Source organism: Petaurus breviceps, unplaced genomic scaffold (genome assembly GCF_028583685.1).
Source record: "Petaurus breviceps papuanus isolate PSGF00001 unplaced genomic scaffold, PetGlider_PUasm1.0 523, whole genome shotgun sequence".
Classification (NCBI taxonomy): domain Eukaryota; kingdom Metazoa; phylum Chordata; class Mammalia; order Diprotodontia; family Petauridae; genus Petaurus; species Petaurus breviceps.
In genome coordinates, this window is record NW_027186356.1 from 39,907 (window position 1) to 55,645 (window position 15,739).

Below are 15,739 nucleotides of genomic sequence, written 5' to 3' on the forward strand. Positions count from 1 at the left end.
TGGGAGCAGGAGTGAGGGAAGGGGAGCCCAGGCCTTGCTGAGCATTCCTGCCATGTGGCCAGGGGCAGAGTGACTCACATTGACTCTGGCATAATAGCAATTAAGATCTGCAGCTGCTATTAATAGCGGCCAGGACTGGCTCAGCAGGGGCTGAATGAGCAAACTCTTCCTTCTGAGGGGCTCTCATTCAGAAATGCTGAGCCAGGGCCTGGGGGTGGGGGGAGAACACTGCACTGCACCATGGGCCTGATAAGCTAGAAACTTGGCCTGTTAGCTTCTCTTCTGTCTCTGCAGACTCTGGGCAAACCTGTGGGCAACTGTATATTTATGGGGTGGCCTGAACTTTGAGAGGGACTGGAAAACTCTGACCAATAATAATATCAATAACAGTAAAATCAATAAAACCAACAAGCATTTATTAAGTGCTGACACTACATCAAGTATGGTGCTAGGTGCTGAAAATTCAAACACCAAAAATGAAACCAAATCTACTCTCCTGGAGCTCACATTCTGTCAGGGGAGACAGCACAGATACATCTAAGTAGACACAGATTAAATACCAAATCAGTGCAAGGCACTTAGGGAAGGAGGGACCATCAAGGCTTCCTGTAGAATGTGAGGCTTACCCGGAGTCTTAAAGGAAGAAAGGGATCCTGCGCTGTGAAGTGAGAAAGGAGGCCCCCTGGGCTTGGGAGGGGACCCATGCCAAGGTCTGGAGGTAGGACACTGAGCTGCCAGGCCAGCTAGTGTGCCCAGGGAACAGAGAGAAGGACAATTTGGGAAGGGGAGTAATGTACAATGAGACTGGAAAGGTCAGCTGGGACTAGTTTGTGATGGGTTTTAAGAGGCAAACACAGTTTATATTTTATCTTAGAGTATTGTAATAGGGAATCATTGGAGTGTATAGGGTAAGGAAATGGCATGATTAGACATGGGCATAGGAAAAATCACTTAGGTATCTGTGTAAAGGAAAGACTGGAATAGAGAGAGACCTGAGGTAGGGAAGCCCATTAGGAAGCCAATGCCATAGTCTAGTTAAGAGGTAATGAAGGCCTGAACTAAGGTGGTGCCTGTGTAGTGGACGGACAGGCCAAGGGAGACAGCATGGCAGCAGAAATGGCAACTGATTGCATCCATGGGGGAGGGAGGAGGGAAGAGTTGAGAGTAATGAACCTTGGAGCCTTGAAGAATGGTCGTACCCTTGACAGAAATAGAAAAATCTTAAAGATAAATTGGTGGGTAAGAATAATAGCTTCCTAGATCACTTTGACATTTTTCAAAGTACCCCTACCACAACATAAAACAACTGTGAAGTGAGGAGTACAGTATTCCCACTTTATAGATGGGGTAGCTGATGCCCAGGGGAAGTCATTTGTCCAAGGTTACAAAGCTATTTAATGCTAAGCCCCTCTGGCCCCTCTCAGCTCTCTTCCAGCTTCTTTTTGTAAAATGTTTTCCCCCATTAGAATGTAAGCTCCTTGAGGGCAAGGACTGTATTTTTTCTTGTTATTTGGATCCCCAGAGCTTATTGCAGTGACTGGCTTGTAGTAGGGACTTAGAAAATGTTTATGGACTATTATGGACTAATGCCTGAGCTCTAGAGCTATGATTCTTTCCAATTCTAAGCCTAGGACACTGTGATGCCATGACTACTCTACAGGTGTCCAGATTCCTACTGGCTGCATACAGCACACTTTCCACTTTAGTATTATGCCCCTCAAATAAAATGAAATAAAGGAAAACTGGACCATGGAATTGCCAGCCACCCAAAAGCTTCCTAACTACTTTCCTTGCCCAGGTAGAAGGACTCCCAACCCAGGGTGAAAAACAGCTCCTTTGTTTGGAAATCTCAGTCACAGACAGATTAGGGCAGTTGTTTGCCCAAGACAACACAGGTACGGTCAGAGAACCAGCCCTGTCTTGTACAATGCCCTCTTCTTCTCAAAAAATCCAATCCCTTTTAGCCTGCTTTCTCTAGGCCTGGGCTGAAGCTAACTGCTCCTGCGCAGTTAGCTTCTGCCCTCTGGCTGTTGTAAGCACCAGCTGGGTTTCCTCCAACTCTCACTGTCTCTTCCCAGCAGCTTCCTTCCCTGCCTCCTGTTCTATTGGTCAAGCTGGCTCCCTGGGGCCCTGTTCCTGCCGGACCCTTGGGGCTGGTGACTAAACAAAGCTCCTGATTTGGGCATATCCTGGCTCCCTCAGCCAAAGCCTCTGCTGTCCCTGACGCTTCTGGAGAGTGCCCCTCTTCCTTTGGAGTTCCCTGCCACTAAATTGCTGGAAAGGATGTGATCAGGGTTGGTAATTGCCCTCCTTAAAATCTCCAGCAAGATCATTGCAAGAATGTGGCAAATGGATATCAGGGAGAATGATGAGCAAATCCAACAAGCCAAAGAAAGTATTTCTTTTATCTATTTAGGGAGCATTGTGTTTTAGGAGGTACAATGGCAAGCTGGAACACATCCAGAGGAAGGCAACCAGAATGGGAAAGGGACTGAAAACTACATCATAGGAAGATTAGTTAGAAGATTGTCTAACTGGAGCTGGGGGCGGCAGGTGGAGCCAAGATGATGGAATTAGAGGCAACCCAGATGAACTCTCTCAATATTCCCCTCCAAACATCTTTAAAATAATGCCTCAAATCAAATTTTGAAGTGACAGAGCCAACAAAAGGGTGAGACATTTTTCCAGCCTAAGCAAACTTAGGTAGTCTGCAGAAGAAGTTTGCAACACCGTTCTGGAGCTCATACACACTGCAGTGGCTTTAGGAGCTCTCAGCCCAGAGGCTGGAAGGGGGTTAGACAACTGGTCAGAAAGAGATTACAGGGAACCTTTTGTTGGCACTGGGTACAGCTGGCACTGATTGGCAATTCAATTGCCCATACACAGTTCTGTGTCACAATTCCAGGGCAGAGAGGAGTGCTGGGAATTGGTCACAAGGGAGCAGGGGTCACTGTTCCAAGGCAAAGAGGAGCACTAACACTTGTAGTTACAGGGGACCAGTGGTCCTTCCTGGGTAAAGACCAGAATGCAGACCAAGAGGGCAGTGACCATGACTCTAGCAGGATCACATCACGCTGGAAGCACCAAAAATCCCAGAAATAGCTCTGAAAACAGTAGCACAAAAAAGCCAGAAACCTGGAAAAGTACCTCTCCACCTCCAGGCAAGCAGAATCAGGAGGACCTGAGTTCAAATTCTGCCTCAGAGACTTAACACTAAAAACTAGCCATGTGACCTTGGGCAAGTCACTTAACCCCAATTGCTCTCCAAAAAGCAAAAAGAATAAAAACAAATTAAAAAAAAAGAAATAAGCTGGAAAATGAACAAACAAAAAAAAATTTAAACATAAAAAGCTACTACAGTGGCAGGGACATAAAGACCAAGACATAAACTCAGAAGAAGACAACAATGTGAAAACAGCTACAAACAAAGCCTCAAAGAAAAATTCTAATTAGACATAATCCCAAAAAGAATTCTCAGAAGAGTTTTTTTTTTTTTAAAGCAGTAAGAGTGATAGAGGGAAAATAGGGAAAAGAAATGAGAGCGATGCAAGAAAATTATGAAAATAAAATTAACAACTCTGAAGGACTTAGGATAAAAAGTGCTATCCATCCCCAGGGAAAGAACTGATGATGTCTGAATACAGATTGAAACAACTTTTGGGGTTTTTTTTCCACTTTATTTTTCTTGACTTTTTTTATCTATGTTTTCTTTTACAACATGACTATTATGGCTATGTTTTGGATGAATACATATGTATAACCTATATGGAATTGCTTGCTTTCTCAATGGGGTTGGGAGGGAAGAAGGTAGGGAATTTGGAACTCAAACTTTTAAAAACAAATATTAAAACACTGTTGTTTACATGTAACTGGGGAAAATTAAATACTAAATAAATACCAAAAAATGGAACAGTTTGTTAAAAAAAAAAAAGGCACAAAATTTGGAACTATGCCCAAAGAGCAATCAAATTGTGCATACCCTTTGATCCAGCAATATCACTACTAACTCTGTATCCCAAATACATCATAGAAAAGGGAAAAGAACCTACATTTACAAAAATATTTATAGTAACTATTTTGTGGTGGCAAAGAATTGGAAATTGAGGGAATACCCATCAACTGGGGAATGGCTAAATAAGTTGTGGTATATGGATATAATGGAATACTATTGTTCTGTAAGAAATGATGAGTAGGCAAATTTCTGAAAAACCTGTTAAGACTTACACGAACTGAAGCTGAGTGAAGTGAGCAGGGCCAGATAAACATTGTACACCGTAACAGCAACACTGTGCAATGATCAACTATGATAGACTTAGATCTTCTCAGCAATACAATGATCTAAGACAATTCTAAAAGACTCATGATGGAAAATCATATCCACATCCAGAGAAAGAACTTTGGAGTCTGAATGCAGATTGAAGCATACTACTTTTACTTTTTTGTTTGTTTAGGGGGTATTTCCCTTTGGTTCTGTTTCTTCTTTCATGACATGACATGACCCATGTGGACATATGCTCACTATGACTGCACGTGCATAAACTATAACAGATCACTTGACATCTTGGAGAGGAGGACAGAAAGGGGGAGGAAGAAATCTGGAAATCAAAATCTTACAAAGGTAAATGTTGAAAACTATCTTTACATATAATTAGAAAAACAGCCTTTCCCCCAAGATGGCATCGAAGGTGAAGAAGGAAGCTGTTGTCCCCCCCAAGACAGAAGCAAAGTCCAAGGCCTTGAAGGCCAAGAAGGTAGTGCTGAAGGGTGTCCCTAGCCACAAAAAGAAGATCCCTCACCTTCTGGCGACCCAAGACACTGAGACTTCGAAGGCAGCCCAAATACCCTCAGAAGAGCGCCCCTCACAGAAACAAGCTCGATCACTATGCCATCATTAAGTTTCCCTTGACCACCGAGTCTGCTATGAAGAAGACTGAGGACAACAACACCCTGGTCTTCATTGTGGACGTCAAGGCCAACAAGCATCAGATCAAGCAGGCCGTAAAGAAGCTGTATGACATTGACGTGGCCAAGGTCAACACACTGATCCGGCCTGATGGAGAGAAGAAGACCTATGTCCGTCTTGCTCCAGATTGTGATGCTTTAGATGTTGCCAACAAAATTGGAATAATCTAACTTGCTGTGTCCCATTCCACCTACAATAAAAATAAAGTTTTCCAGAAAAAAAAAGAAAAAGAAAATACTATTTACAAAAATAAAAATAAAAGATACACAAAAATACTGAGGAAAAGAACTCCTTAAAACTGAACTAATCAAATGGAAAAAGAGGCACAATCTTTTGTATAACTATACATGCATAACCTATATCAAATTGTTTACCTTCCCAATGAGAGTGTAGGGAAGGGAGGGAGGGAGAAAATTTGGAACTCAAAATTTTTAAAAAGAGAATGTTAAAATTTGTTTTTTACAGGTAATTTGGAAAAATAAAATATTAATTTTTTTTGGTTTTGTTTTTTTGCTTTTTGGAGGGGGGAAGGCAGGGAAATTGGGGTTGACTTGCCCAAGGTCATGGGCAAGTAAGTGTTAAGTGTCTGAGGCTGGATTTGAACTCAGGTCCTCCTGACTCCAGGGCTGGTACTCTATTCACTGTGCCACCTAGCCACCCCTAAATTTTTTAAAAAGGAAAAATATGTACAAAATCTCACTGAAGAAAATAATTCCCTAAAAATTAGAATTGAACAAGTGGAAGCTAATGACTCTGACACATCAAGAAACAATAAAAGTCAAAAGAATTAAAAATAGGAAAAATGTGAAGTATCTTATTAGAAAAACATTTGACCTGGAAAACAGATCAAGGAGACATTTAAGGAATTTTTGGACTACCTGAAAGCCATGATCAATGAAAGGGCCTAGACATCTGTAGCAATATTTATAGCACCCACAATCATGATAAAGACTGTGACTATAAGTATCACATGATGTTCGATTGCAAAATATACCAAGCTCTTCAGATAGAGGACAGAACTGAAGCATTTATTTAGATACCAGAAAACCAAATCCCAAAGCCAGTAAGCCGATTCCATCATAGTACCAAAGCTATTCAGAAGCCATAATAACACTGAGAGCCACAGCATCCTTCAGCCTTCCCATAAACCAATACAAGATCAATATTTACTCACAAACATCTCTATCTCCTTAATGTCAGAGCTAGCCAGATGGTGGGGGAGAGAGGATGCTCATTAAGGAAATAGAGGTTTGTGAGTAAATATTGATCTTGTATTGGTTTGTGGGAAGGCTGAAGGATGCTGTGGCTCTCAGTGTTATTATGGCTTCTGAATAGCTTTGGTACTATGATGGAATCGGCTTACTGGTTTGGGGATTTGGTTTTCTGGTGTCTAAATAAATGCTTCAGTTCTGTCCTCTATCTGGAAAGTTTGGTATATTTTGCGATTGAACATCATGTGATACTTAAAAGTCACGGTCTTTATCGTGATCGTGGCACTGTAAACATTGAATTGGTGCTACAACATCATAGTTCAAGAAATTATCAAGCAAAACTGCCCCAATATCTTAAATCCACAGGGTAAAATAGATATTGAAGGAATCCATTGATCACCTCCTGAAAGAGATGCCAAAATTAAAACTTCCATAAACATTATGGCCAAATTCCAGAACTTCCAGGTCACAGGGAAAATACTTCAAGCAGCCAGAAAGAAACAATTCAAGTATTGTGGAGCCACAGTCAGGATCACACAAAATTTAGCAGCTTCCATGTTAAAGGAGAAGAAGGATTGGAATACGACATTGTAGAAGGCAAAGGAGTTGGGATTACAATCATGAATCACCTACCCAGCAAAATTGAGTATAATGCTTCACAGGGAAAAATGGATATTTAATAAAATAGACAACTTTCATGCATTCCTGATGAAAAGACCAGAGCTGAATAGAAAATCTGACATTCAAACACAAGACTCAAAAGAAACATAAAAAGGTAAACATGAAAGATAAATCATAAGAGACTTAATAAAGTTTAACTTTTTACTTTCCTTTGTGGAATGTAACTCCTCAGAATTTTATCATTATTAAAGGAGTTTATATAGATAGAGGGCATGGATGTGACCTGATTATGTTGGAATGATCTCCAATAAAAATGAAGGAGTAAGAAAGAGGAATGACCTAGGAGAAGGGAGAGGTAGAATGGGGAGAATTTTCTCATAAAAGAGGTGTGCAAGGAAGAGCTTTTATAGTGGAGGAGGAAATAGGAGTGGGGGTGATCAATGCTTGAGCCTCACTCTCATCAGAACTGGCTCAAAGAAGGAAGAATACATACACTCAGATCCATAGAGAAATGTACTTTACCCAATAGGGAAATAGGAGGTGGAGGGAATAAGAGAAAAGGGGGGAGTGATAAAAGGGAGGACAAATTAAGGCAGGCAATGATTAGAAGCAAAACAGACTTTGGAGGAGGAATGGGATGAAAAGGGAGAAGAAACAGAGAAAATGGGATGGAGGGGGAAAACAGTCCATAATCATAACTGTGAATGTGAATGGGATGAGCTCACCCATAAAACAGAGGCAGACAGTTGAATGGATAAAAACTGGAATTCAACGATATGTTGTTCACTAGAGACACACTTGAACCAGAAAGACACATACAGAGTTAAAACAAAGGGCTGAAGCAGAATCTAATATGCTCCAGCTAAACTAAAAAAAGGCAGGAGCAGCAATTATGATCTCAGACAAAGTAAAAGCAATAATAGACCTAATTAAAAGAGAAAGTCAGGGAAACTACATTTTGCTAAAAGGTACCAAAGACAATGAAGTAATATTGAAAATTTTTACACCAAGTTTCTCTGCTAAAAGTCTAAATTCTCAAATATAGAACTGAATCAAATTTATAAAAATAAGGACATTCCCCTATTGATAAATTGTCAAAGGATATATAAACAGGCAGTTTTCAGCAAAAGAAATCAAAGCTGTTTACAGTCATATGAAAAAAAAATGTTATAAAAAATCATTATTGATCAGAGAAAGGCAAATTTAAACAGCTCTGAGGTACCATCTCACACCTATCATAAATGATAAATGCTAGAGGGGATGAAGGGAAAAGTGTATTAATGAATTGTTGATAGAGTAGTGAACTTGTCTGACCATTCTGGAGAATAATTTGGAACTAGGCCCAAAGGGCCGTCAACCTGTACATGCTCTTTGACCCAGCAATACAATTGCTAGGTTTGTTTCCCAAAGAAATCAAAGAAAAAGGAAAAGGACCTATATATACAAAAATGTTTATAGCAGCTCTTTTTGTGGTGGCAAGGAATTAGACATTGAGAGGATGCTCATCAATTGGGGAAAAGCTGAACAAGTTGTGACATAAAATTGTGATGGCATACTCTTCTGCTATAAGAAATGATGATGGGGGGGGGAGGGTGGCTAGGTGGTGCAGTGAACAGAGCACCGGCCCTGGAGTTTAGAGGACCTGAGTCAAATCCAGCCTCAGACACTTAACACACACACACAAAACTAGCTGTGTGACCTTGGGCAAGTCATTTAACATCAACTGCCCTCCAAAAAGCAAAAAAAAAACCAAACAAACAAAAAAACGAAATGATGTTGGGGGTAGTTTCAGAAAAACATGGCAAGACCTATAAGAATTGATGCAAAGTGAAGAGATTATCATGCATAATAACAACAATGTAATGATGATTAACTATGAAAGACTTGGCTAGGCAGATCAATAATCCAAGACAATTCCAAAGGACTCACGATGAAAAAATGTTATCCATTTCCAGAGAGAAAATTGATGAACTATGAATGCAAATTGAAGTATAATTTTCTCATTTTCTTTATTTTTCTTGCTTTTTTTGGAAATCTGGCTAACATGGAAATAGGTTTTGCATGATTCCCCATGTATAATTGCTATATTGCTTGCCTTCTTAGTGAGTAGGAGAGGGGATTGGAGGAAGCGAAAGAATCTGGAACTTGAAATTTAAATAGAAAAGAATGTTAAAATATTAAATGAATAAAATATTTTTTTAAATAGAGGGGGAAAAAAGATAGTCTAACTTCGAGAAGACTTGGAAAATGGGGGAGTAGACCAGGCTAGCTATTTTATAAAGAAGAGAGAATAGATTTGTTCAACTTGGCACCAAAAGCCAGCTCTGGGAGCAGCTGGGTTCAAAGAAGCAGAAAGTTCCAGGGAGACAAATTTTGACACGATAGAATGAGAGCATAACAATGGACAAAGTGCTTTACATCTATTATCTTACTGGAGTCTCCCAACAATCCTGAGGTTATTCCCATTTTACAGGTGGAAAAACTGAACTGAGGGAAAGTAGTATGTTCAAATCTAGTTTCAGTGATTGACTCTGAACCCAGAACTGTTCGGACTTCAAAGCCAGGACTCTTCTCACCACACTGCACCATCTCTTAAAATGAAGGGTTTTCTAAAAGTTAGACAAATGCAGGACTGGAAGGACCTATGCTCAGGAAGCAGTGAATGACTGTCTAGGGAGTTATAAAGATATGGTTCCTACCCACAAATAGGGAACAGACTCAGAGAGGGGAACTGACTTGCCCAAAGTCACATAGCTAGTAAATAGTAGGGTCAGGACTCCAACCCTGGTCTTCTAGGGCAGCTAAGGGCAGCTTAAGCGGCTTAGTGGATAAAATCTGGAGTCAGGAAGACCTGAGTTCAAAACCAGACTCAAGACACATACTTAGTGGGCCAAGCCTGGGCGAGTCACTTCACCTGTTTGTATCCATTTCCTCCTCTATAAAATGAGGGTAATAATAGCACCTACTTCCCAGGGTTGTTGTGAGGATCCAATGATTGTAAAGTGCTTAGCAGAGTGCCTGAAACATACTAAATGCTATATAAATGTTAGCTATGATGATGACAACGATGACTTCAAATTCTAGGCTCTTTCTACTAGGGGAAAGCAACCAGCCTGTATAGAGTCCCTACTATATGCCTGCTTTGTGCTAAGCGCTTTACAAATATCACCTCATTTGATCAAGATCTCCATTCAGCCTGATCAACTTTAGATCCAATTGTCCTACCTCAGACTTACCTTGAATCCATTTCCACCTGCCCTCTCCCCACCTTCACCAAGTTCCTACCACTCAGCAACGTCAGAGGGACTCTGAGTTCCTGAAGACCAGGGGCTGTCTTTTGACTCTTTGTATTCACAGCACTTATCACAGTGTCTGGCACATAGCAGGCACTTAATAAATGTGATAAATAATGTAATAAATAATGAGAGGGTCAGAATGACGTTAGAAAATCAAGGAAGGGCCATTATTGAGTTTAAGGATTTCTTTAATACTCGCTCTATTTCTGTGGTTTCTTCTGTCCCAGAAATGCACCGTCCATCACAAAGCTGCACAGTCAGGCAGAGGTCAGCAAGCAATATTGAACTGACAGCTTATGTTGCAAACGAGCAGACCGATAAAAAGTGGTCCCAGTACACGCGGATCACTCCTGCCCAGGAGGTGAAGGGCTCTGGAGTCTTTGCTCAGCCAGGTCTTCCTGTTGCTTCCCTCCAGCAAAAGGCAAGCCAGGAATCTGGAGAGAAGGCACTGGGCATGGACAGTGTGCCAGGGCACAGCCGACGGGATGAGCACAAATTCAGGTCCCCGGTTTTTTTTTTAGGATTTGACGCAACCCAGGCTCAGGGACCCAATCAGAATCTACCACCACCCTGCGGGCCTCCTCTCTGCCCACCCTAATAACTTCTTCAATAGAAACACAAACAAGGAAAAACAAAGCCGCCAACACGTTATTATTATGGTTGATTCAATCCAGAGGATTTGTCACCGCCCCATAATTTTCTTCTCCCGTTGTCTCCTGCAAGAGGATAGTAAATCTGGTTGTTTCCAGCTATTTGCCTCCTTCAGTACATACCCCTAAACAAAACAGCTGGCTCATATCTGTCTGGAGAACACCTGGGGCCAAAAGAAGAGGGAGGGAAGGAAAATGGGGAATATGCGTGTCTGAGGAGTCTGGGAAGGGTTTAGCCTGAAGGATAGGAAACTTAAGAGGGACCATGACAGTGGACTTTAGGGTAGACAAGGTCGTAAAATAGAATGAGTTCCAGATTTGGAGCCAAATAACCTGGATTCTGCTACCTATTGTCTCTAAGACCTTGGACAAGTAATTCTCTCTGGGCCTCAGTTCCCTCCTCTGTGAAATGGGATGGTTTGGATCATGTGATCTGATCTCCAAAGTTTCTAAGAATCTGAAAGGGTGCCATGTTGAAGAGGGATTAGATCCCAAACAGATAAAAAAATTGTAATAATTAAAATGGCCCCAAAGTGCTGCCTCTGGAGGAATGAGCTTTCCATTAAGCCTGGAAGATGATTTATCAGTGATACTGTAGAGGAGGTTCTCACGTGGGTCCTAATTGAACCAAATATGCTCTGAGGTGCCTCTGTTACAAGTTGGTGCTAGGGCAGGGCTGAGCTGCTCATGAGAAGATCTAGGTTTGAACATCACCTTTGACACTTGCCAAATGAACACAGGCATGTCATGTAATCTCTCCAAGTCTGTTTCCTCACCTATGTTATGGCTGAGTCTTTGGAAGAGGACTTTGAGTGGCCTCCATTCTGGGTTAGCCAGACTCCTGACCTAGCCAGATTTCCCTTTGTGTAGGGGTTGGCCTGGATGGCTGCTGAGGTCCCCTGGGATTCTGTGACTCTCACTTACCAGGGGAGCAGTGGGGAGAATCTTCAGGGTCGGTAGACCCAGGTCCAAACTACCTTGATCAAGTCACATTCCCTCTTGGAGCCTCGGTTTCCTCAATGGTCAAGTCAGGATAAAAGTTCCTGGCTGGCCTGCCTGCCTCCAAGAGTCCCTGGGAAGCTCAGAAGGAATAATGGCTCCAAAGTACTTGGCATCACCAAGAGCTCAGTAAAAGTCTTTTTTTTTTTTTTTTGGTATCATTCTCTCAACTGAACCTGCCTGCAGTGCTTCAGTGGGTTGTGTGAGTGGCCATCTCTTGCTCATGACAACAGCTTCTATCAAGCAGGGAAGGACCACGGGTGTGTATGTCTCCTGAGAACCAGCTGAGCTAAGTTTGGAGGGGTTGGTTCCTCCCAAGAAGGCCTGGAAGCTCAGGAGAGGGATAAAGAGGGGAGGAGGTGCCTTTGTGGAACACAGGCCCCGAGGAAGTCAGATCACCCAAGGCACCCAGGGGCCTGTACACATACTGCAGGGGCTCTGTGAACTTGCATGGAAGAAAGCATCATCTTTCTTTTCACTAACCTCTAATGGAAATTTACCATTTCCTTCCACTATCGACAAACATGATTCTGAGAAGGGGCCCCATAAGCTTCACTAGTCTGACTATTGAGGGATCCAGGACACAGAGAGCTGCTTCTTTCAGAAACCCTGGTCTTTAGATTTACATATTTAAACAATAAAAACTGCTTATTTTTATATAGCATTTTAAAGGTTGCAAAGCACTTTACTACATACATCACCTCATATAATACCCATAAGGTAAATACTGTGGGTAAAGCCCCCTTTCCACACATGAATAAGCTGAGGCCTAGAGAGGTTAAATGATTGGCCCCCATGGTTCTCCCACATGCTGGGAGAAACTAAGGTTTTCCCTTAGTCGACCGTACGCTGTTTCCAGAGTGTCCTGTTGCCTTCATGTGCATTCTTCTTGCCTTCTTCTAGCCTTGGAGAAAGAAATACTCAGGCAGAGCCATTCATTTCCAGGATATTCTCACATATCCCTGAAAGGAGATGGAGCTCATTTCCCTCAGTGTCCACCGTAGGCAATGGGGTCTGCCCCTGTCCACTACCCACTCCTTGATCAAACAATCTCTGCCCTTTACGCTTCTCACCCCTCACCATTCCAATGATGTTTAGAAAGTGAGAATCTTAAAAAGAAAAAAAAGTGAGACTCTTATTTGGAAATTTGTTTTGCTTAACTAAGCAATATTTGTCATAAGGGTTTTCTTTTTTTTTCAGTATGGGGGAGGTAGAAGGGAGAAATAATGCCTGATTATTGAAAACAATTTAATTTTTAATCTCCCCCCTTTTTTTCTAGAGGCAATCAGGGTTAAGTGACTTACCCAGGGTCACAAAGTGACCTAGTGTCTAAGGCCGCATTTGAAGTCCGGTTCTCCTGACTCCAGGGCTGGTGCTCTACCCACTGTGCCACCAAGCTGCCCCAAAAACAACTTGATTTTTAAAAATTTAAAACAAAACTAGTCTCCTTAAGATGCTGCTTCAATTTTTGTATCTCAGCCACAAGTATGGTGCCTGACACATAGGCTCAGATTTAGAGATGGAAGGATTTAGGGGACAAACACTAAATGCTTGCTGGTTGATTTGAAGCAGTCCATGTGAAGACAGGCCAAAGTCAGGCCTCTGAGTCCACTGCATTTTGCCACTTTACAAATCAGAGAGAGTAATACTAATAGTTCATACTAATGCAGATCTTCGTTGTTACAAAGCACTGCCTGCACTGGAGGTCTGGGAAGTAGGTACTTCATCTTAGTAGTTTTTTAAGGTGTACTAAGCACTTTATCAACATTATCACATTGGGACCTCACAACTACCCTGGGAGGCAGGTACTATTATTATCCTCGTTTTACTGATGAGGAAACTGAGGCAGAAGTTAGGTGACTTGTCCAGGGTCACACAACTACTTACATGTTTGAGGCTGCATTTGAAATTGGGTTTTCCTGTCTTTCAAGTGGAGTGGTCTATCCACAGTACTCCCTAGTCCTAGCTGCCCTAAATACAAGTATTATTAACTCCATTTTACACATAAGGAGGAAGAACCTGGGGCTCTGAGAAACTGCATGACCTGCAGGTCATATGGCTAGTGTGTGACAGAATGGGAATATTGCAATCTCCTAGCAGATCTTCCTGCCTCTACTTTCTTCCCCTTGTAACCCATCCATATCAGTGCTAGGCTAATCTTCTTTATCCATAGGTCTGTTCATGTAACTTCTACACCAAAATCTTCAGTGGCTGCCCAAAACTTCTTTGCCTGGCATTCAAGGCCCTTCACTACCTACCTTCCTAGCAGGGAACATTCATGACAAATCTTCTGATTAGTCAAGCAAAATAAATTCTCATATATGGAGCTCACTTTCTAAATGGCGAGGAGGGATAAGGGCAGAGAACTGTTTGGCCAGGCAGCAGGCAGGGCAGACCCCAGTGTCTACTGAGGGATGAGTCCAGTGTCCTCTCAGAGATACATGGGAATATGCTGGAAAGGAAAGGCTCTGCCTGAGTGTTTCTTTCCCAAGGAGTAGAAGAGGGCAAGAAGAATACACATGGCAGCAGCAGGACGCTCTAAAGACCGTGGATGAAGGGAAAACCTTAGCTTGCAGCCTGCCTCTGTCCCTTACTAGGGCACCACCTGTACCTTCCCAGTCCTCCACCCACTCCAGCCTCCATTCAAAATGTCCTGTCCTCTGAGTCCTCTAAACAAATCTTGTTCATCCTGGATTTTGCCCCCTACCCCCATCCCCACTCCACTGGGGGCCCTGTGGCCACCACATCTTCCTCTGCCCCTTTCCTATTGCCCTGCCTAGTGCTGGCTCCTCTGGGAAGCCTCCTAGCCTCCCTGGTCAGTCATCACCCCCCAACACCTCCTGCCCTGTGGTCACCATGTCCTCCTCTGCTCCTCTCCTATTGCCCAGCCCAGCCCAGTGCCAGGGACGGATGTCTCCTGGCCTCCCCAGTCAGTGCCATTGCCCCTCCCCCTTCCCTTGGCCTTTCTATGACCCCTGTGACCCACTTACACAACAGTACAGACTGTGGTTATTGACCTCCACACCTCCCTCACTAGTCAACGTGTTCTACAAGCCCAGGCTTTCCTTCCTCATTTGTGTTTGATTCTGACTCTCTTACTAGTCCAGAATTCAACCAGGGCAGGAATATTTTACTGCCCTGCAGCAGCGTACTATTCTGCACACAGTAGACACTTAATGTTTACGGAATAAATGCTGAATGAGGTGGTGGTGGGGCACTCACTGAAGTCCCTGGGCAGCTTGTGCTCCAGTGTGTCTCATTTCCATTTGGGCAGGCAAGGGGGCAGATTTCAGCTCTTTAAGAATACGTCTAAGAGGGGCGGCCAGGTGGTTCAGCGAGTAAGAGCACCGGCTCCAGTGTCGGGATGACCTGGAGATCGAATCCCAGGCTCAGACACTCAGCACCACACCCAGAAATAACTGGCTGTGTAACCTTGAGCAAGTTACTTAAGCCCGATTGCTTAAAAAAAAAAAAAAGAATATGTCTAAGGGGTAGGGAACCCCACACCTTGTGAGTCAGAACATCCAAAGCCATTCCTCTCTTACAAGGGGCTTTGTTGGGGCAGCTAGGTGGTGCAGTGAATAGAGCACCGGCCCTGGAGTCAGGAGGATGTGGGTTCAAATTCGGCCTCAGACACTTAACACAAAAACTAGCCGTGTGACCTTGGGCAAGTCACTTAACCCCAATTGCCCTTCAAAAAGCAAAAAAACAAAAACAAAAACCCACAAACAAGGGGCTTTGTAGCCCTCATACAATGTTCTGCCTCAGGACCCCACTCTTTCCAGAAACTTCTGGGGGGAAAAAATGAAAAACAGCCATTTCTGCTTCCGTAGGCTATTTCACTTGAAGGGAGTTATTTAAAACAATGGAGGGACTCTGACACTGCCTGATTTTCTTCCTGTTCACCTCTGCTCCATGCCAAGTGTGGTCTCATACAGCTGTGTGCTTAAGGCACGCCTGGCCCCAGTACTCTGGGGTTCAATTCAATAAGCACTCGCT

At 42.9% G+C, this 15,739-nt stretch overlaps 1 protein-coding gene and 1 long non-coding RNA gene across 3 annotated transcripts in view; one reads left to right on the top strand and one right to left on the bottom strand.

Moving 5' to 3' along the window:
* Positions 1-15,739, bottom strand: part of LOC138172281 (GTP-binding protein Di-Ras1) — a 47,346-nt gene that overhangs the window by 21,987 nt on the left and 9,620 nt on the right. The gene's annotated exons all lie outside the window — the stretch shown is intronic.
* Positions 400-5,198, top strand: LOC138172279 (uncharacterized). The gene is made up of 2 exons (XR_011171088.1): positions 400-4,751; positions 4,830-5,198. It is a non-coding gene; the product is annotated as an uncharacterized lncRNA (long non-coding RNA).